General features: G+C 38.0%; 1 long non-coding RNA gene across 2 annotated transcripts in view; it reads right to left on the bottom strand.

Moving 5' to 3' along the window:
- The window catches only part of LOC123394417, a 119,615-nt gene extending 97,819 nt beyond the window's left edge, over positions 1-21,796 (bottom strand). The window contains exons 1-2 of one of the 2 annotated variants that reach the window (XR_006609162.1): positions 21,575-21,796; positions 21,365-21,433 (exon numbers count right to left, since the gene is read on the bottom strand). This is a non-coding gene — a long non-coding RNA (uncharacterized LOC123394417). The remainder of the gene's footprint in view (positions 1-21,364; positions 21,434-21,574) is intronic. The other variant, XR_006609161.1, reaches the window with a different exon arrangement.
- Positions 21,797-23,939: the final 2,143 nt, after the last annotated feature.

Genomic DNA, 23,939 nt, shown 5'->3' with positions numbered 1-23,939 from the left:
ACATAGACAGTTCCGGCATTACAGTTTCCAAGTAACAATTCCCGTCTCTTTGTCCTAGAACTATCTTATTGTAGCTTATAATGAAAATTAACTTTTTTTCTCATATAAAATAAAATCTTTGTTTCTGAAGACATTGCTTGGCCTGCTCTTCAGTTCACAAACAAAATACAATTTCTCCACTTTTAATAACTCAAGATGTTTCATGACTATGCCATGGTTTGAGATTTGAGAATGAGCAAACAAGACCACACGAAGTACAGAACAATTTCATAAAAATATTTTTAGCAATAAAGACCCACAAGACAGAGAAACAGAAAATGCATACATACTCGACTCAGAATCCCATTTTTTTTCCTCTTTTCCCCCCCAAGGGGCGACAGCAGCTTTAAACATTTCATTCCTCCTACGTAGGACTATATATACATGCACAGTACACAACTTCAGTTCCTGTTCTAAAAGCACTATGAGCCATTGTTTTACGACTGTCTCTTGAGGCTTCGGGAAAATGTTATTGGTAGTCTAAAAGAATAGGTTTTAATATAGGCATTTAATTTTCTTTCCATATACTCCTTGATTAAAACAAGGTTTGCCCCATTTTCTATTTTTCTTTCAAAAAACCTTCTTTACCCACATTAATAAAGCAACATATTGACTTAGCTGTGACTTTGCCTTTGACTGCCCTAAGTTTAGATGCAACTTGGATCCATCTCTTGCATTGTGTCTAGGCATTGAGTCAACTTTGGCTACCCTGACAACATTTAACTTGTAGTTATTTAAAAAAATTAAAAAAAAAATCCCCTAAAAGGTTAAACTGAATAATGATACAGTTTGTTGATCTATTTAATTTTTTTAAAATTAGTTGATAAGAACTAAAAAAGAATGCAATTACAGCCCCTTATCAATTACTCAAATAAAATATTTAAATTCACAAAAACAAGGAACAGTCAAGCAAAACTGATAAACATTTATGTGAATTAGACATAAAAGTGGAGATTTGGGGCACTGAAAGTTGTCACTGTCACTCAAGAGAATATTATTATTGTCTGTGCGCTACAGAAATAAAATGCTCTTTATTTTTAAAAATCCTCAGAATACAGATAAATATAAAGAAGAAAATGAATAACATCCCAAATTCTGAGATTGTTGTGTTTCAAAGAGATCAGAGGAACTGCTAGAGAGTGGCAACTTGTATTCAAACCCAAGTTGAACTAAAACACATGACTTTTTTTTTTTAAAGATTTTATTTATTTATTTGACAGAGAGAAATCACAAGTAGATGGAGAGGCAGGCAGAGAGAGAGAGAGGGAAGCAGGCTCCCTGCCGAGCAGAGAGCCCGATGCAGGACTCGATCCCAGGACCCTGAGATCATGACCTGAGCCGAAGGCAGCGGCTTAACCCACTGAGCCACCCAGGCACCCCGACTTTTTTTTTTTTAACCATACCATACATATAACCAACATTCATTATCACTTTATACCGACTGGCACTAGAACAACAAATATAGTTCGATTTGAACAAGACTGAATATGGAATATTCTGATAAGACTTTACACTGACCTAAATATAGCCAGAAAAGAAAATGTGAAAGTGCTCACCCAAGTCGGGAGCCTGGGCTTGGGTCCAGTTGCTCACACACTAGAATGAATGTCTGAGTTGCGCTGGGATTACAGAGTCAGTTCTCATCTCTTCAATTTCGCTGACATGAGCCCTCACTATGTGCTGGTGTTTTATACTATGTGAGGTGTTTTATAGATAACATTTCTTCCCAGTAACTCTGTAAGCTAGGTAGCACTGGCACCTACTTTTAAGATGAGAGAACTGGGATTCAGACAGGTTAAGGTGGCTTGTGCTGGCAAACGGCAGAGGTGAGGTACCTACCCAGATCTGTGTGCCCCAAAGCTATGCTCTTATCATTGTGATATCTGAGTACTTGTTCCCCATCCTCATGGAAAGTAGAGTCTAACAGGAAAGAGATTAACTACAGAAATAAATAGAACACAAGATAGAATACAAAAGAAACCACCCAAAGATTAAAAATGGAATATTGTGAGGATTCGAATGCCAGAGAGACATACATAGTAGGAGCTGGGAGTCGGGCGGGGGCAGTGGACAGCAGCAAAAATGCTCCTAGTGGGGCACCTGGGTGGCTCAGTGGGCTAATGGCTCTGCCTTCGGCTCAGGTCATGATCCCAAGGTCCTGGGATCGAGCCCCGCATGTGGCTCTCTGCTCAGCAGGGAGCCTGCTGCCCTTCCTCTGTCTCTACTTGCCTCTCTGTCTACTAGGCAATCTCTGTCTAGAATAAAATCTTTAAAAAAAAAAAAATGCTCCTAGTAAGAACTTGGGATTGGAGAAAGGACTTTGAGAAAGGATAGAATTTCTGTGGATGAGATGAGGGTTGGGTGGAACAAAGGTGAATCAGAAGTAGGAAATCTGATGTGTTAGCTACAAGTAAGGTATGAGTAGAAAGCAGGGAGAGATAAGCTAGAAAGATGATGTTGCCCTGGAGGTTTGAGGCTCAGGGGGAGGAACTTATACATAATTCACCAGGCCGTGAGGCTTCCTGCAAGTCTCTGAGTGCAGGGAGAACTTAGGAAGATTGTAATCAGACAGTAGTGTGGACAGAAATAGGCCCATTCACTAAAAGTCAATTTCCCTGGTTTTCAGGGAGTAAGATATATATTATTGCCCTCATTTTAAGGTTGAAAAAATTGAGGCTCACGAGGGCTAAGTAGCTTGCACAGAGTCATAGTAAACAGAAGAACCAGGACTTGAATCAAGTCTCTCCAATTCCCGAACCTCACTCTGTCCACCAGACCTGACTACTCCAAGTGAGGTCTATGGACGGGCAGCACCACACTTCCCTCCCAGATCCCTGAGAGCGCATTAGAAGTTCAGATGCTCTGAATCAGAATCTGTATGTTCACAGGATGATGTAGGCACAGTACATTTCCCTTTTTATAATGACTGATATAATTGCTGGAGAAAGTCCTTCAGCTGACTCACACTGTTTGGGAGACATTATGCAATTTCCTTCCACGAATCAATTAAGAAAAGAGGGCCTTCTGGATTTTGTTTTCATAGGTAAATCAAGTAAAGAATTAAAAACCTGAAATTGTAACTAGCTGTGTGGCCTTGGGCAAGCCACTTAATCTCTCTGAATTTTAGCTTCTTCATCTGCATAATACTTAGCCTGCAGGAAGCCAATGAGATGGTGTCTGTGAAGAAAGCTGGTACAGTGGGAGATCGTGAGGAAGTGGGGTTATTAGAAGATCGAGCTATGAAGCACCTTATTTCAAAGAATAAAGAGGAAAAAGGAAGAAAAGAAGGAAAAAAGAGGAAGAAAGAAAAAAAGAAAAGGAAAGGAAGGAAGGGAGAGGGTAGAAGGAGGAAAGAAGGAAAGAAAGAAGGAAGGAGGAAAAAGGGAAGGAAGGAAGGGTGGGTCAAATGAAAGAAAGGCAGGGCAATATACCCAAGTTTGCTGAAGGAAAACCAGCTTCACTGAAGCAGGGACATGAAGAACTGATGGGTTAAGGAGTGAAGGAGTCCAAGAAACCTAATTTGTGTTTCACATAGGTGTTTCTGAAAATACAGAGACCATGGCGCACACGGAATTTGAAGACCAACAAGGGCCTGTGTGGTCTTGGCCCAAAATAACAAACTTAAGGTCCATAAAGCCATTAAAAAAAAAAGTCATGTAGTAATTAAAGGAATGAGAAACAGTTCATCTGTGGAAAAATTAGTATAGATTTTTAATCTTGGAGCAGAGAAGCCTACATAACGAATTAATAATGGAACATTTGTTACCAATTTATTGCAGTTACCACAGAAAATTAAGATACATTAACTGATTTCAAGCATGAGATTCTTTAGTGAGCCTCGACAGCGAGGGAGGTTAGACATTGGACACGTGAAAGAGAAATTATGGATTCCTCATCCTGAATTCTTTTGGCACATATTCACTGAGGGCCAACTACTTGCCAGACACTGGGCTGACTGCTGGTCGGTCACTTATTTCTTCAATTAGGCAATAATACAGCAGAGAGAAAGATACAGTTCATTCTAATCCAGGGTAGAAAGTAAAATGTTCCATAAGATAGCTATAAATAGGAGAGTGTGGCAATTCGGAGGCAAGCAGGTGTTAACCTCAGATGGGAGAAGTATTAAGAAAGGCTTCCCAACTAAGGTACACGGCACATTTTTAAACTGTTTTCCTCTGGTCTTCTAATAATCAAGGACCTGGACTAATCATCTGCTTATTCTGGGGTGCTGTGATGGTCATTATTAGGCTATGAAATAATCGATTACAATCAAATACATTTGGGACCAAGGAAAACCTCAACTGTTGGGCATTATTATGGCATCACTTATCTGTGGAAATCTGTGTCCACGTGAGGTTAAGAAAAATAAACCAAAACCAAAACCAAGCACTCAAATCAGTTTTAATTCAGTCCAACAACCAATTTATTGAGACATTAGTGTCAATTGACTCTTGATTTGTTGGTTCCACGCTGACAGCAACATATGTAGAGAATGCAGATGTATAGAAACTAATCAATCACTGGCCCCCTTCCCTCCAAAGCCCTGTTAATTTAACAAAATATTTCTCAAGCAGGGAAGGGGAGGTAATGGATATAGTACGTATAGTACAGGCGGTGTGTAGGGATGAGGCAGGTAAAGTTTTTATGTTGGTCTCCGGGAAAAGTCTGGGGAAAAATTGTCTTTCCACACATTGTAAAGTTTGGGCACATTCAATAAAAATCAGGTAAAACATACTTTAGAGGGTTCTAATATATGAGATCTGCGAATTAATTATACCATTTCACGAATCAAAACCTTAGTAGCTTGGAAGGTACAGAATAATAAAATCAGAAAACAAGTCAAATATCTTCTACTTTTGTAATGGCTAAAGCTAAGCAATACTCCTTGAGATGATTTTAGAAGAATTTAGTAATATTAGGCATATTATTAAAGATTTCTATGGATGGGGGTAAAATCTTTTAAAATTTATTACTAGAATGGAATAGAGTGTTAGCTGATAATTTTTAAATGCAATGTCACCCACGTAATATATAAACTGAAAATTTTTTGGAGGGGTGTCAATAAATGCATAAGCTCTGGGTTTGCTGAACTTCTGAAGGACATGTGCCTGTAATTGGCCTTTCTCATTTCTGTCTTGTTAACAAGTATATAAATAAGAGAAGGCTTCAGTAATTGGCTCAGAGTTACTAATGAATTAATTAACTTCAGTCTATTTTACCTAACCTTTAATAATAAGAGTCCTTTTTTTTTTTTTTTTGGTTTAGCAATAGGTCTGACAGACTGAGAAAACAGACATGCAGCAAAGCTCTTGAAAATTAATGAGAAACGAGGAAAGAATCAATGTACATTCTGCTTGCAGAGAACTGACACAAAAAAGACACAATAAACCATGAACAAACACAGTCAGTTTAAAAAATAGGTTAGAAAAAGTGGGCAAATTCAATTATAGAAGTAATTAGAAGATATAGGGCAAGGCTGCCTTTTGGGACTGTGCCAGAAAACATGAATTAATATGAGTGAATAGAAAGAGCCCATGTAGTAATTAAGAAGCAATCACCTATGGCAATGAGTACCTGAAAACAGGCTGCAAACTATTAATTCAGTGATCAAAAATATTTTTAGATGATTAATATGGCAAATTTATTTTAAAAGACTAATTTCTGGAAAGATATCAAGACAATAGCACACTATTTGTTCCTCTGGCATTTATATAGCTAATTAAATTTTATAATTTGCAACAACAGTCATTATTATCTGAAAACAGGAAAGGCAATATTTCGCCTTTTTTTTCCATGGTGGTTCTAAAATCAATAAGTTAAATCCAACTCCCGCTGTCCTCCTGTAAGTGCCTAAGCCCTGATTGTTACATTCTTTCAATGCATATTTTTCTTATCCGTCTGTGTTTCTATAATTTTAAGCATCTGAATTAATGTACATATTCTCAGAGGTTTTATATATTTCCATACCTGGGCAGGGATTCCATACACTGTTTAATTTCAACACTATCAAATAAAAGCAGTTAAATGTACTATTTGTGCATCAAAGACTTTCTTACTTGGTCAACAGAGGTCTGTTACTTCAGTACACACCATTCCTTCCCCTAGAATACAAAGGCATAGACACGTTATGGTGAAGAGTGCTTTGCAACACACAGAAGGCTAATGGCTTCTGAAATAGGTGATTATCAGAGCCCCGTAGAGCAAGATGAGGGTCTGGCTGGTAATAAATAACCTCGCAATATGAATTATTCTATTTCCACAGCTTTAAGAAAAGCTACATTTCATTTGTTGATCAGAAAAGTCTGTAAAATGCTGTGTCTCTGGAAATAACAGGGAGCTACTAAAACTAATCACTGTGTCAGCAGGGAGTTATTGAGCACCTACTAAGGGCCCAAGATGCAAAAGTAAATCTTGAAATGCTAAGCTTGTAACAAATACGCACGTGCGCGTGTGTGTGTGTGCGCACGCACACATGCACATGCAATTTCCTTTTCAAAATCAATAAACAGAAACTTGTATTCCATGCTTAGAGATGTTAGATCTTTAATTACTAAAATTTGTTCACGGATTATTGCTTGTCTCGAGGTTAGGGTAGAAATAGCTGACGTACAAAACAAGATCGAAGTAGAAATGCTTCAGAAGTCCCGGTTGTAGAAGGCATGGAGGTAAGATTTGTACAGGTATTTGAGGAACATAAAAATGAGAGATTTTTGACAGGATACCAAATGAAGCAAATATTAGATTTGCCCAGTTCTTTCACTATCTATTTTTCTCTCATTTTCTTAAAACAACCAGGGTACTTCTGAGGAGAACACGTAAGAGAAGATCGCCTCTGGCAGAGGGCTCTCATTCTGAGTTTGGCTCGCGTTGTTAATAATGAAAACTTAAGTATGGCAACAGCGAACCAACAGCTCCTCCAGCTATATGCTGACAATGACAGAGCCCCCCGAGAGGCAGGCAATTGGGAACTAGTGAAGTGAGGACAGCTTAGAGGTGCGGGGGCTGAGAGGGGCCGCTAGCTGAACAGGGCCCACTCACCATGAAATGTTAATGTGTCAATGAAGGGGAAAAGCATGAATGAACCACAAAGAAACTGAAAGTGACTCAGCTGGTTGGAGATGGAATTTGGGCTCTTTGCCAAACTAAGGTGTTGAAGGGCACATACCCTACCGCCTAGGGAAAGGAAACGGGATGCCCTGATTTTAGAAAGAGATATTATTTTGAGGAAAGAAGGCAAAGGCTCTTTTCTCCAGAAATAAACTTTCTTCCTTTTTTTTTTTTCTTCTTTCCTTCTTCCCTGCCTTCATCCAACAAACATTATCCGCATTCCTACTTTTTCCCAGGCTCGAGGTTAGGAATGGAGAAAGAGCTCGAGAGGGAGAGTGGGATATGAAGATAAATGAGAAACAACCCCTCTTTCAAAGCTCCTTTTCTGGAGGAAGGACAGGTATAGGTAGATGTAGGCAACTACAATAAAAGATCATGGAATAAGTTGCAAAGGAGGGGAAGAGGTAAGCTGTAGAGGGAGAGCAGAGGAAATGGGCAATTAGTTGGGGGCTCTCACAGATCAGAGAAGGCTTTCATAGAGGAGGTGGCAATGAATTATGCCTACCTTGAAGAATCATAGGCAGGAAAGGAAGGAGAATTTCAGCTGAAGGAAACTTTCTCTTCCCCGACTCTCATCTCTAAACATCTTCTTTTTCAAATCAGATTATTTCAGGAAAACAAGGAGATAAGACACTCACGACCTGTGCATGTGGGGGTGGTAGTTGTATGTGGCAGGGAGGGATGAGAAGAAAGATTGGCTTGTATGGGGATTTCTCTTGAGCTTAGAATACATTCTCCTCATATATCAAACACTTGCCTTCTCCAGGTTAGCCTTTTTTTTTTTTCATTATTTGAATGATATTTGGATCTCGTTTGGTTGGAAGGTGTGATCTTCCAATAGCTTCTATTTTTAAACAATTTTTTAAAGATTTTATTTATTTATTTGAGAGAGACAGTGAGTGAGCGAAAGCACGCGAGTTGGGGTAAGGGCACAGAGAGAAGGAACAAGAGAATCTCAACAGACTCTCCTTTGAGCACAGAGCCTGCCATGGACTTGATCTCATGACTCTGAGATCATGACCTGAGCTGAAATCAAGAGTTGGACCCTTAACTGACTAAGCCACCCAGGCACTTCTCCAATAACTTTTATATTATATGTTTGATGGCTTTGTCATTTTTTGCCAATGATAAGTCCCTTATTGTAACTCATGCCTTGAGGGCTCTTGTGAATTTGCTGTATTCATAATGCATCCAATTATTTATGTTTTAATGTATCTTTTCCTTTTCTCATTAAATAAATACTTAAGTACTTACTATGTGGCAATATCCTGCTAGGTACAATTAATACTTTCCTTGCTTCTAGCTTCAAAATGATGCCATTTCTAATATGAAATATGGAAATTACTTAAAGTGCATTGACTAAAATATCAGACAAATGCCTATGGTTCTATCTTATTCAGTGCTGAATATCAAAACCAATCTTGTTCTTAACTAATGTACTGGTGAGCCGGACCATGTATACCTGTTATTATTAGTTCTTAAGATGTTTTCAAAGAAAGGCTGTAGAGACCAGCCCAGTTAAGGTAACTACAACAGGCTTATCTACAAATGGAGAATTTCAGACTGGCATGGGTCAAAAGTTTCCTACATACAAATCCAGGCTTATTTACCAGATATGCAAAATCTAGGTCTCTACATCTCTCCAGAGGTTAAGAAAGGAAAAGTAACTATCATGCATGAACATTAATTCATTCAGTGGATTTTTAAGTACTCTTCTAGGGACTAGGGATACGAAAATGATTAAAACATGAGTCTTGCCCTTAAGGAACTTACTCCCTCACGAAGTAGATATGTCAGATAAGTAAATCAATTATTATAATATAGCTGTGATAAGGTATAAAAGCGCAGCATGGTATGAGAGCACAAAGGAGGGATATCTAAATTAGATTGGGACAGTGGGATAAGAGGATAAGATGCCAGAACTGAGTTTTTAGGAAAAAGAATTTCATTAGCTGAAGAACAGGAGCAAGGGAAGATGATGTATAAAATGGCACAATGAGCTTGGGAATGTCTTTTTTGCAGATATACAAAGTATTGGCTCCATATTAAATAAAAGAAGGGTGGGATGGTCAGACAGACCAGGCTAGCATAGACCAGGCCCTCTCTGAGGTTTTCTGTTCCTTGACTCATTCCTTTTTTCCTGACTCCTTTTCTTCCACCCGGAGTTTCTGGATAGAGCTATACAGACAGTCTAGTCTGTGGACATTTCGGAATTTGAAAGCTGCTGGCCTCAAGAGTGCTGCTGGGGTATGTCCGCTGGGCATTCATGCTAACAATCCAGGTGAGAGCCCAGAAAAAGAGCAATGGGTGTGATCACAGTACACATGTGTGTGTTTCGTGAGGTTGTTGACATCTATGGAAATGATTCTTTTTTTTACGCCAATATTTTCTTTTGTCTGAATTCAGAGCCTTGATTGAATAAGTAGCTACTCTCAAAGACCTCAACATGTTTTCTAGCCAGGCAACATCAAGAAATGGAACAAAGACTATTCTCAGGATCAAATGTTTATTAGGAATGTCCACTCCTTTTATGAATTCTCTGCCCAGCTAACTCCCACTCATCCTTCAGGAATAAGCTTAACTGACTTTTTTTTTTTTTCCTCTGAGGAGTTTTGCCTGACCTATTGTGTTAGGTCGTATCCCTCTATTCCATGCTTTCTTAGTACCCTGCAATCTTCCTTTGCAGCACTCAATAGGACTCTGATTAAATCCTGAACTTCATAATAAATGCTTTCACATTAGACTCTTTAGGTAGAATGTTCGCTTCATGAGGACAGCAACTCTACAGTGCCTAGCTAGCAGCATTCCTGGTTCATAATAGGTGCTTAACAAATATTTTTGGAATGACTCATTTACTCTTTACCCCACTTTGTGTGCAACTCAAAAACAACAAATTGCAATGCAGCAGAGATGCTACGTAAAACCGGGTTTCTAGATCTGAGGGATGGCTGGAATTCTCAGAAGTCTCTTAAAACTGACATGGTCTTCTTGGAGAGTTCAAATGATGGTACTAGGTTATCTCCTCTTATTGCTCTCTCTGGCTTCTTCCTATGGAATTTTGTCTCAAAATGAATCCAACATCTTCCCCTTCATCTGTGTCAGGGCATCTTTATTGTTGCAATGAATTTTCCTCACTCCAGCGCTTCCTTCATTACTGAGTGCCAAATATGCTGTTCACCATGCCAAGCACTTGGAATAAAAACATGAAAGGCACTGACCTTTTCAGGAAAACAGCAGGCAGCCATGGGAGGGGCAAGGCTGGAGAGGTATCATCATTCTCCAGAGAAACACTGCCTATAATTATGTCACAAGAACACTGCCCTTATAGCTTAAAGGATTTGATCTCTGTTAAAGTGCCTATCACCCCAGAAATCATAACTATTTTTAGCTGTTACCAACCACCTTTACCTTCATATGAATGAAGGATCTGAGAGCAGGTTTTGGCCCAGAGGGTAGAGGGACAGGGAATAAGGTCGCTGAGAGGGAAAGGGAGAGGGACAAGATGTGGCAGTAAGCTGGGAAAGGGTTAAAGAAGAAGGAGCTAGAGCAACAGAACGTAAGGTAATAGAGACAAGGCAATGCTTGATGAGTCAACAGAAGATAGGCGTTCTTCAAACTGGCTGAGGGCTCATCCTACCTTAGGCTGTTTCTTTAGGTAGCTAGCAATTTCTGGTTGAAAGAAGTTTACAAAATAGGAAACAGATGGCTCCAGATGTTTAGAGTTGATGTCAATCCCAGTGACACTATTCCACTCTAGGGCTTCATAGGAAGAACAAACCAAATGTAATTTTCTTTTCCTTTCCTACCACTACGAATTCAAGAGGATTTCCATTTTCCAGAAATGTTGTAACAAGGACACATATCTAGTTTCCAAAGGTTTCATGTGAGCTTGAGCTTAGATGTATATGCTGTGTTCTCTTACATACTCCAAACACTTTTTTTTTTTTCAATCAAAGAAACTCCACTGGACATAAATGGGTCAGGAGAACTAGTGATGATGTTTCAAAAGAGGACACATACCATACTGGTGTCTGAATACTAAGATTCTTTCCTATGTCTGTGAGTATAATGCTTGCTTACACATACTTGCAAAGAACACAATTAGCATACTAATTTGATTCTCTATCTAATGAATGGAAGATTCTTTTGACACAGACAGCTGTCCATGAATAGCGAGGGTGACCCTTGGTCAGTTTTCCATCTGTCTTAGAGTAAATGTCCAGACTTAGATATACATTAGCTGTATGACCTCAGGGCAGCCCTCTTACGTGGCTGTTTGTCAGTATCTTCATCTGTAAAATGGAGGCACATCTAATACCTGCCTGATGGGGTTGTAATGAGGATTAAGTCAGTACTTTACTCACAATAGACATCCTATATTATTTTTTTTAAACTCTGCTCTGAATCTGTCTATTCTGAGGAAGTTTGTAGTAGGCCCAGAACTCTCTACTTTGATCTGCCTCTAGAGAACGAGAAGTAGAGAAAGGTTTTACTGAATCAGTTCTGAGACAATTCTGTAGCTGTGGAGAAGTCACCACTTCTCTTGTCCTTGACTCCCAGGGGTATAGGCTTCAAGGACAGATGCACAGAGACAGGCAGGGAGTGACTACTGTCTGGACATGTGTTAGGCCCATCTCCAGTGTCCCCAGCAGCTCTCAGAATACCAGGCTGACAAATCTAAATAACACCAGTTACAACTGTATCACCACAATTTTAGCATCTCTCTCTAGACTGAGCTCCCTCTCCCACCCTTTTCCCTTCCTTAGACTAGTGGTTCTCAACCTTGGTTGCACATCGGAATTATCTGTGGAGCTTTAAAATATTGATACCTAGGACCCATTCTCAGAGATTCTGATTTAACTTGTCCGCGATATAGGATCACTATTGGCCTTTTCTTTTTTTTTAAGATTTCATTTTAAGCAATCTCTACACAACATGGGGATCAAACCCACAACCCTGATATCAAGAGTCACATACTCCACTGACTGAGCCAGCCAGACACCCCCAGTATTGGCCTGTTTCTTTATTTAACAATTTTTTTTTAAAAGATTTACTTGTTTATTTGAGAGAGAGAGCAAGCACGTGGGTGGGGCAATGGGCAGAAGGAGAGGGAGAGAGAATCCTCAAGCAGATTCCCGGCTGAGCATGGAGCCTGACTCGGGCCTGGAATCCAGGACCCTGAGATCATGACCTAAGCCGAAATGAAGAGTCGGACGCTTAATTGACTGAGCCACCCAGGAACCCCAATTTTGTTTTCAATGTAAAGTCCAAGTTGACACATGCCAATAACATAACCAATAAAAAGACAAACATTTCATCATGACCCATAAAATGAATTTCATGTTGTTAACAGTATTTGGTTTCTTATGCTTATTTAAATCCTAGTTTAATGTAAACATACTCTGCTCTGCCCCATAAACTTGAGGCTATTGAACCCATTGGGTGCGAGGGGGGCACCAGGCTGAATGGGGCAGAGCGGTACCATTTAGTCCTGTCATTTGCACAAAGATTCCAAAGAACCAGAGTTGATTCAGAGCACCCTCTCAGACCTTGGGTTGGCCCCAGGAATCTAAGCATCTCTTATCATCTATTAGTTCTGCCACTTTGATTGCCAATTTGATGAAGTAGATAGTTTTCAACCCCAGTGTCATGATCTCTGGTGTGTCATAATCAGCTGTGATTGAAATATGTTATAAGAAACATAAAATAGGGACACCTGGGTGGCTCAGTTGGTTGGACGTCTGCCTTCGGCTCAGGTCATGATCCCAGGGGGTCCTGGGATCGAGCCCCACATTGGACTCCTTGATTAGCAGGGACTCTGCTTTTCCCTCTCCCTCTGCCTGAAGCTATTCCTGCTTGTGCTCTCTCTCTGTTAAATAAATAAAATCTTAAAAAAAAAAAAAAGAAATGTGAAATAGTAATAAAGCTCTGGGGTTTCTATACAACCTATTTAAGAATGAATTCCAGCAAGCTCAGGGTTATCCTTATAATAGCACTGCTTTCACTCACTTGCACTACAATACACTGTCCTGAACGAGAGAACATGGAGGACCTACAGTTCCTATGAGGGACTATCATTTGACATGAGTGTCCCTGTGGAACAAAGGTTGGGAGTTTGCACAAACCAACCCCCAAGTCAAAGAAGTTCCTCACTGGGCCTCAAGTTTGCAGCAGTGCATACTAATGGGGATGAGGAGAGGGCAGGACAAAGGGGCCTCTCTGTTTTCTGGTGCCTTGTCTCTTTTTGGGGGACAGAGAAGACCTTGTTTTTTCACATTGGAGAAGGAAGCTTGTTTACAAGGTCACATCTTAAGCCATCTCCTAACTGAACATGGAAAAAACATCTTAAGTAATTCTGCCAATCTTTTCTCATCACAAAAATTTGGTTTATAAACACGTCAAGTGTAAACACAATATTTTTAGGAAAAATAAGGACAAAAGTATTACGTACTTGGGGGCGGGTGTTCTACTGATACTTGGAATAACTGTGATCCAACCAGTAATCTTAATGTCTTCTGCTGAATTTGAAGAAATGGGGTACTTCATTTAGTCGTTTTTTGTTTGTTTGTTTGTTTTTGTTTTTGCTTTTCATTTGCTAACCAAACTTTCTAGTTGCATAAAAAGAGTAATTACCAATTGGGTAATTGAGGCCAATGCTTTTTTTTTCCTTTTACAGGTTCCTGAGCAGAAGTGAAAATTAGGTTTGATGACAAGGCTTGGAAAAGGGAGAAGAGCTGGGGAGAAATACAGTAAGCACTCAATAAATGGTTGTTGGTAGTTATTAGGTGGTGATGGCATGGTTAAAAAATCTTTCTTAAGAAATGCTTTCAAAGCTGTGAAGTACAAAAGGTAACATACTACCTTGGTTTTCATGAGCTCCAAGTATTTTGAATATAATTATGACTTTTTGTGCTCAGAGTGATTTTTTTTCTAATAAGTAATTTTGAAGCAAAATAAAGGAAGAGGGATTTATGAAGAGCTTAGTATACTCAAATTGAAAGTGAGCCTTGTGTTTAATTTTCCTGGTTTACAACAAATTACTTAATTGTTATATATTTTAGTGCCTCAATTTTCATTTCAATATTCCAACTTATTAGTGAGTAATAAACATGGAATCCTTAAAGTTAAATGGACAAAGTATCAAGTAAATTTAAGACCTTATTTTGTAGAACGATGGATCAAATTGGGCAAATACACTTAAAATATATTTAGAAGATTAGATTCCTCATGGTTATTTGGCAAATGAAGTGAAGGGCCACTTCCAGATTTCAAGCCAAAGGGTGATGGCCTCTTATTACTGTCTATTAGTAGTAATAATTCTATTAGTAACAAAGAGTCTCCGAAAATTCATGGATGACAGTTCGAGAATGAATTGCTCACCAAGAGAAAATCAGAAATATCTGGGTGTGTGTGTGTGCGTGTGTGTTTCCTTAACCTTTCAAAGCAGCCAGCTGTCCTAACTTCCCACAATCCATGCCAAAGGGCTACTTCCTGAGGGCAAATTCTGCGAGGGACCAGTCTGACACTGACCTCTGTCGTACTACTCATGGTGAAATGTGGTGTTTTCCTTTCCCTCCATCTCTTGCTCTGTATATTACACTGCTATTTTATTTCATGTTGCTTTTTATTTTACACTGACCCTAGCCTTTTGGTGTCGGTATATGAAATCTCAGTTTTTCATTCTGTCGATCATTTCTGGCTCTGCGGTCTTAGATCCATCACTTTTTACTGAGCTTTTATGTCACTAGAGACAGCTTTGCATTTTAATAAAGTTTCCAATCCTCCAGGGCCCTCTCCCCTGAAACAGCTCCAGCTCCCCAGGGCTGCTGAAGAGTTGAGCAGAGAGAGTAGAAGCTTTTGTGGACAGTGATGCTGATGGCAGATAACTCCAGCTGTCATTACAAGATCATCCAGATAAGGAGGGGACAATCAAGTAGGGCTTATGGTCCACTTGAGTTTTTCTGATTGTAAAACCAGCCATTTTTCAATTTAAATAATTTAAGGATTCCAGCTTCTCTATACTCTAAGGCTCATTTAGCCTCTTATTAGCTAACTGTTTCTCCAGTTCAAGAGGTGGAAGGGAAGAGTGCAGATTTTTTGTTATTGTTAATTCACAGCAGTGGGTAGTGGCGTGTAAATAAAAAATAAGCCGAACAGATTTGGTGAGAAGAGAGAATAGAAATCCATACAAGTAAACATACGTCATTTTAAAAAGTTAATTAAAAGGAATAAAAAGGATAAGCACTGCCTGGCCTACCATATTATTAATAGGCAAATGACAGAAAGGAGAAGGAATTGGAAAATGGATTCCCAGCTAACTAGAAAAAGAAAACAGACTAACGTTAATTCTTAATTTTAATTTGAAAATCCCAAATTCTCTCCTAAATCCTTTCCTCATTGTATTCTGATAATGATCTTATCTCACATTGTTCCCATTGAAGGAAAAGCTGGGACTGGCAGGAGAGAAAAAGCAAAATGAAGTTGCAATGTTCCAGAGGATTCAGCTCAGGACCCACTTAGAGAATCACCTGGGACACATCCATGTCAGCACATACAGCCAGGAAACCATAGCCACCAAAAGGTCTTCCTTCTCTTCCTTCAATTTAATTCTCTTTTTAAATTTTTCTCTTCAATTTTGCACCCTTCTCTTCTCAAATCTCTGGGACCAAAGGCCGGTAACCTTTACCACATTTCTTTTCAAGTGGTATATATAGGAATTAGCCTGCCAGTCACTCACTTCCATACAAGAGAAAGGGACATGAAGGCATGGTCTACTAAGAAGGTGGGGCTTTTCTTGAAATTTTCAGGAATATCTTTTGGACTGTGTCCAGTTGATCTGTATGAGTATCCTAGGGATGGGACAGGTCTGGAGAACCAAGCAATGTTCATGCCTCTGGGCTGGTCTTTTGTTTAGGAGACATGTGCTGCTCACATGAAGGCACAAATTTTCAGCATAAAGGTCAAAGCCTTAGAAAGAAGACTGGATAGCTAATTAGAGAAAATATTTCCTAACAGAGGTAGGACCCATGGTTACTACCACGAGCTGACAGTGCTAGAGAGCTACGCTTTGAATTATCAGAAAAATAATGATGACACGCAGACCAATGACCAGTCTTCAATTGACACTGGAAAGAAATCTTGTGTGGAAGGTAAGTAACATCAACAGCTAAGGAGTTATACTAGAAGAAAAGACTAGGAAACCCTGTTTTCTTTCCCTCCTACATTCCCTCCTTCCTCTCTTGCTTTCTTTTCTTTCCCATTTCCCTCTTTCTAAATAAGAGAAGCCCATCTTTGGATTACTAGTGAATTATCATGGATCAATTGCTGATGCATAAGTAGACCTCAGGCAAATCTGGGATATCTCTATTCAAAGAGCAAACTGTAAACTTCAAGACTGGTGTTCTGCTCCCCCCACCCCACTTCCTCTTTCCTCATTTTAGAATAGGGAAAACAAAACAAACAACCAGATAAACTGAGTGTCAGAAATAGCAAATACTGCGTTTGCTCCTTGTATTTCCTTTTTCTTTTTTAGGCAATGGGATTGTAAGCTCTGTAAGGTCAGGGGCCCTGATACATTTACCCAGTACTGCATTTAGGCACATTTAACACTGTGCCTAAATATTTGTTGAATGATTGAACTAATGGGATATCCATTAATATTCTATCCACAAGATGTGGATACAGAATTGGTAAATCAGAGCCACATGCAGATTGCCTTACAGGTCTTCCCCCTGCCTTGATTTAATCTGCCAAAGTTCTATTAGAGGAGATTTTAAAAAAATGTGTTCTACAAAACATCAGCTCTGAAGAATAAAAATCAATTTTTTTTTTTTTTTTCCAAAAAAGGAAGAGAGAGTCTATGGCAAATTAGTTTGGGATACTCTGTAGTATCAAAGAGATCTTTACAGTATGATCTTTCAGAGTTTTTCAAATACAAATTTTCCCTGTGAATTTCACAGGGAGGAACATAGCATGCTACATTTACAAAAATTATTTGACCATTCGAGAAAGACAACTATCATATGATCTCCCTGATATGAGGAAGTGGAGATGCAACGTGGGGGGGTTGAGTAGGAAAAGAATAAATGAACCAAGATGGGATTGCAAGGGAGACAAACCATAAGTGACTCTTAATGTCACAGAACAAACTAAGGAGGGCGGGGGGGGGGGTTGGTAGGGAGAGGGTGGTGGGGTTATGAATATCGGGGAGGGTATGTGCTGTGATGAGTGCTGTGAAGTATGTAAACCTGGCAATTCACAGACCTGTACCCCTGGGGCTAATAATACATTATATGTTTATAAAAAAATTAAAAAAATTAAAAAAATTATTTGACCATATTCCTCTTTTAGTTGGCACAGCTTATGGAACACTATAAAATATGTCTTGGGGAAAAGTAGCATCTTAATTCAGCTTTACATTCTTTAAATCATCTTTCTTTTGGATTTAAGTCCCAAGTAATTTTTTCCACTGAGAAAGATATCACCAGGCACAATAATGGAATGTACAGGTAGTTAACACTATGAACTTGACACTTAAAAATATTATGATAGTAAGTTGTATATCATGTATTTTTTTTTAACCACAACTAAAAATTTAAAAAAAAATACTCCCTAAATATTATTTTGCTAAGTAATAAGTGAATCAGTATTTTACCTAAGGGCTGTAATGGTACACCCAAACTTAACAGGATTAAATGGCTTGGTTTTGGTCGACATGCTGCTCAATTGCATTCACTACCTAGATACTCTATCCTCCATAGCATCTTGATTTTGAACATGGGGCTATGGATTTCTTAGTGTGCGTTTTTAGTAATATAGCTCAGGATGACTACATAAAAAGACTGGTGACTGTACGTATAGGGAAAGTTTATTGTAATTTAGTAGGGTGAACTTGAGACCAAGAGACAAGAGACCAGGATACAAAACTGACATTGTCACTGACTTAGCACCGCATCCTAAGTAAACACTGCTTTCTTTATCTATAAGATGGCCTCAGTCAACAATTTTTTACTTTTTTGTCTCCAACATGAGATTCCCTTCTTCCCTGGAACTCTAATAGTCACAGCAGATAAAAGCAGAGATGCTCTGGTCTCAAGAAGATGGGAGGCCAAGCGGGAGGCCTTATGACCCTGAGTATCCCCAAAGAGCCTAACAGCTCAGGGGAACACAGTTTGAAAACCATGAGTTTAGCTAATCTTTAGGATTCTTTCCAAGTCTTACTTCTGCCACCAGGAATTAAGACTGCAGTAGAAAAGAGTACTTATGTGTCCATATTTAAGCTTCTAATTTTATACTGACCCACAGAGAATTCAGTTCTTCTAGAATATAGAACCCTGCCATACTATGCGTGGCAAGCACCTTTTGAATGTCAACATTTATTTTAGGTTAAAAAAATAAAATAGAGAAAATATTACCAGAATATACTCTTCCCTCACTCCTTTTATGGATACATTTCAAGATATAGACTTGATGGTAATTTAAAATTGAATGCAAATATTGTCATTGAAAAGTTGCCCATTTATATGGTTTTCTCAGCCCTTCTTAGTTTTTAATGGGCAAGGTTTTGCTAAAAACAAAAAGTGTTAATTACATAAATATGCGTATTCTTTTCAAAGCATTACACTATATTATGGTTAAAAAACAATAGAGAAATGAATGCAAAACTATTTCAACAAAAACACTGCTTCTTGAGCAGCTTTTAAAATTATGACATGTTTACTGGGAAAATGCATTACTCATGACAGGGTTACAAAAGCAATATTAACCTTCTTGAAATTTAATAGCAAAGTCAGACATGTAAAAATCAGTACCAGACGTGGTAACATAACTACTTTTGTTAAGATTGTACATTGGATAAAACAGATATTTAAAGCTATATTAAGATGTGGGTAAATAAAGAGTCCGTTAGAAGATTCCCAACACACAAGCATCACAACCAAAATCATCATGCAGATTGTTCTAAAGATAGCATCCATGGAAATAAAAAATTGTGTGCTTTCTTTTGCTCCTATTATTTTGGACACTTTGCTTTTACAATTTTGTACAGGGTGTCAGAAATTAAATTTGTCCTTAAAGATACATATGTCTATCTTTTGGGGCAGTCATTTGCTACACTGACAAGTTACCAAACGCTTTCATTGTATCTAATGTGTGACTAATGAGTGAATGTAATCTGTAATCAAAGAGGATGTTTGCTTCTGCAAAAAAAATATAATTTACCCCAAAATAGCATTGATAATAAGCCAAGAACTGCAAAGTAGTGGTTAAAAATGTGTGATTAAAATATAGGCTATAAAATTGCACTTATCATCAAATGCAAGTTTGATTTATAAAATATTTTTTTCTGAAATTTATCTTGTTGCTATAGTTTTATCATATAATCCATTACTTGCCTAGGCATGCTTAAAAGAGATTCACATTTTAAATTATTTTATTGTTTTTGTTTCAAAGGTGCTCACCCTTTAAATTATTGTTTTTGTAACCTTAAGATATTTCATTAAAATCTCTCAAGGAGTTTTTACTTATTTTAGAGAACGTGAGCTTGAGACATACTAAAAAAACAAAGGTCAAAAGTCATAAAGGATAATAGCTGATGGTTTTGATAATGCTAATTATATATTACTGAGAATAAAGCTAGAGAAGGAAATATGAATACTCAAGAAAGATAAACATCCCAATGCTGGATTTAAAAAAAAAAAAACAATGAAAAAAACTCTTAAAATGTCTTTGTACTTCACTGTCATAATTCAAAGACATAATGAAGCCTGAATTAAAAATGTCAGTTTCTGTGAGTGTTGATAACTTGGTTCTTTGTTGGGCAAGTCAAAATGTGTCTGTTTGATAGGCAAAAATGACAGACTAAAAATGGAGAAGTTGGATCTAAAAAAAGAAACACACACACACGCACGCATGCACGCACACACACGCACGCACACACACACACACACACACACACACATGACTTTAAAAAAGGTCCATAATGTACTTGAAGGAGAAGACCTGTAGGGTAGGAGGCAATATCTTTAGGAAGTCACCGAGCAGCACTAAAAGGCAGTGTCCATGGCCAATCAAAACGATTTCTGTGACTGCTGGGGCTCTTGCATCTCCGTCTTTACACTAGACTGGAAACCCTTTGTACTAATTACCAGACTGTACCAGATTTTCTGGTTCAGTTCAATCCTATAATTGACTGACAGTGATGGGCAAGGAAGGGGAAAAATTCAAGCTCACCACTGCAAGCAGAGGGTCAGAAATGGTTTCACAGAGAGCTGGTCACAGCCTGGCACTAAAAGCAGGGTTAAGCAAGCATCATCAGCATTTTCTTCTAATTCTCAGGTTAAAAAGGAAGTGAGGAAGAAAAAACAACAGACCATGACTGCTCTCATCTCACAGACCAATTCTTAGCATGCAACCATTTTACATAAAATGAACGGAGAATAGCTTCAAGTATAAATGGCAATGTTAGATGTCAATGATTTTTATTTTGCTTTGGGGAAGTAGGTATATATATATAGGTTTGTCTCCAAAACTCAAATAAAGGTCATCTTGCTCAAGTTCAACAGTCTTTTTTTTTTTTTTTTTTTACAGAAACTGAGAAAAACAATGCTGCTATTTCATTCCTAGGCTGACAAATCATAAAAGGCAAATTTAGAAAGCCTATGGGCAGTTGAATAATCAAAATGAAGCATTTGAAAGCCCTTAGCATCATAATCCTCACATCCTTTGCTTGTTTTAACTCACTGATTTGGATTTACTGAGTGTCCTTAGTAATAAAATGGCTGTCCATGAATCCATACTTTTTAAAATAAAAGCTTGAGTAATAGTTTACATGAACTTAAGAGTTATTGCATTAAAAAAAAAAAATAGAACACATTGAACATTGGATGAAAGACTTTGTCGGCTGACCATCACTTGTTATTTACTTAGAACTGTTCTCCACCCACTTTATTTCTAACCAAAAGAACAACTCTAGCTTTACTACACCAAACATTAAAAACACAGGTGCCAGAAACAGGGTCAAAATGAGAACTCGGGCCATTCGGTAGGCAAGTGAGAATTATGTACTATCGTGTTGAGGTCAATTGACTTGAAATTTAATCACAGGTTAAGCCCCTTTTCTTTCCAGGCTAAAGAGTAAGCAACACCTGTGCCAGCGACGGCTCACATTGCACTTGACATAGCAGCCAGTTCAATTTTTAGTTACAAGTCAATTACTTACTGGAACAGAAAGGGAACATTTCATTCATTCCATGGATGGCCACTTTTCCGGAGAAACCTGTCAGGCTTTCTTTCTCAGAAAAAAAAAAAAAAAGAAAGAAAGAAAGAAAGAAAAGAGAAGAAAAAGTAAAAGTTAAAAATAAATGATATGCTGCAAAGTTCTAGAGCTAGGCCAGCACTCTACAGCAGAGAAGTTGTGCAAATAGCTTACCTTCCAAACACTGAACAGGGCTGTCGTGTAAATGAGGCCTATCCCAGCTGATAAGTCCTGGGATTTTCCTCATCAGAGAATCAAAACAAGGTGAAATGATAATAGGTGATGTACACCTGAGAAGAGGGCCAGCTGACTGCATGAAAGGAGAGCGCAAATGAGTAAACTGTCTTCCCCCAGCTACAGTCAGCCCTTGTGCAAGGGGAGTTTCAAATGCACTGGCTATAGACTTTTGTCCAAAGCTGTGGTTCTTTTTTTTTTCTTTTTTTTTTTCTTCTTTCTTTCTTTTCTTTTCTTTTCTTTTTTTTTTTTTTTCCTTAGTGAAGCTAGATTAGTTCATACAAAACTCAACAATACAGCACTGAAACCCATTGTTGATATTCAACATTTTTCACATAGCGGAACAGAATAGACAATACGGTATCTAGGAAACCATGGGCTGGATTACAAACTGATGATATCTCATCCTTCTGGGGGCCTGTAATCCTTTTTATTACCTACCACAGTAAAAAAAAAAAAAAAAAAAATCACTGTGTGTGGGGGGAACTCTCTCAGAATAAATCAATATCATTGCAACTCTTAGGAAAATAGGATAAATTAAAATGAAATCTTGCGTATAACACTAGATCTCAAAATGCCATTTGTCCATTTGCCTTTTATGCAAGTTAATGATTTTAAAACTTATTCTAACATTTATGTGAGTTACCAGACATTTTAAAAATTAAATTATGTGTAGATATTTGCTTAATAGTATTCAAAATTAGTCTGGACGTTTAGTTTCTTATGACAAATACCTGGAAAGTTATTTATTTTAAAGTGCCAATAGTGAGACTAAGGCATGAATACAATCATTACTTTGTTCTAAAATACATGTCTCATGTTACTGTAAGTTATATTTATTTCATCCACTAAGAACACACTGGAATTAAAGATTTTTTTCGCTTACTTACCTGATACCCAGTTTAATAAAACAAAATTTTCACTTTTTTAATCCCATGCCATTTTTTTTTTCATTTTTAAAAAAATACGTTTCCTGATTATGTGTAACCGCAAAGCAATCCTTTACAAGGAAATTATGCCTATTCACCTTTTTGAAAATCTGGTCCAATCCCTTTTATAATGCAATCCAGTTCCCATAGTTTTCTTAAGCCTACAAATGGTCTAGGTAGCCACAGAAGTGATTGTTCCTACCAGTTTCTTTTCATCACTTCTGCAATTGACCAATTGACAACTGATTGATGGTTATCTTTTCACTTCAACAATGAAAGAAATTACCATCACTATAGCTATGTACAGTAAATGCCTCCAGAGTAAATTACATGATTCTAAAATTCTCCTTAGCTCACTTAGTAAAACATCAACACAAAAAAGTTTCTTTTTGCGCCTCCTTTCCTGTACCACAGATTTGGCCTTTTCTGTCAGCTGCAGAAAAAGAACTTGACAGCTTCTTTAAAAAGAGGAATATAAAGGAACTTGAATAAAGGATGGCACTGGGCCTGTCTCAAGCAAGTGGCCATTCTTTGCACTTGGAAAAAAATTAGGCATGTGAGCACAGATAAGCCCTATAAGAATACTCTACAGACTATTCCCAGTGACCTTGAGATTCTCTTTCCTTCCTTAACCATTCTGGAACATTGGAGCATCAACGTAGATTCTGAACACGGATTTGCCAACTTATTTTGAGTAGATGTTGTTTCTTGTTGAAAAGAGAAGCATCCTTAAGGAAACATTCTTAAATTTTTAAACTCCCTTACTGCCCTGCAAAGTCTCCCCTGCTCTTTCCAAAAGTGCTCAAATAAGCGCCATTATGCACCTGTCACCTCCATTCATTATGATATGTTGATGGACAAAACCTTTAAATTCTACCCTCAAACCTAAACTTACTGTAAATGTGCATTTTACTCTCACAGGAAAGCCCTGGATCTTGTCAAGGAAGGGGAATTCAAACATTTTTTCTCTCTTTCTTGAATTGAAGTTATTTTTCTTTTTTTTGTGTGTGAAGTAAATACACTTATGAAAGATTCAAGGAGTTTACTTTCTTACCCTTTCCCCACCACCCCCTCTTAAGATCACCTTTTTTAAAGTGAGAAACACACCCAAATGGACAGGAAACATAAGATTTTGCACTATTTCCCTTGAAGTTTTAGATCCATAAAATGTGTTACTGAGTATCACAAGATAAACTGATTCATTGTTTTATTATGTAGAATGACATGGCACTCTTTGGAACTTTTCCCACTCTATCAATATTAGGAAGTTACAGAGCAATGAAGGAAAGTGGATTCTATTCTTATTCACTGCTGACTCCATTTAGGACAAGCTAGTTTTCTGATAATTCTGGCCTCAGTTATTTCACCAGACAATA

Source organism: Mustela putorius, unplaced genomic scaffold, assembly GCF_011764305.1.
Source record: "Mustela putorius furo isolate JIRA1106 unplaced genomic scaffold, ASM1176430v1.1 tig00003834_pilon_pilon_pilon, whole genome shotgun sequence".
NCBI lineage: Eukaryota > Metazoa > Chordata > Mammalia > Carnivora > Mustelidae > Mustela > Mustela putorius.
This window is presented reverse-complemented; position numbering and strand designations above follow the sequence as displayed.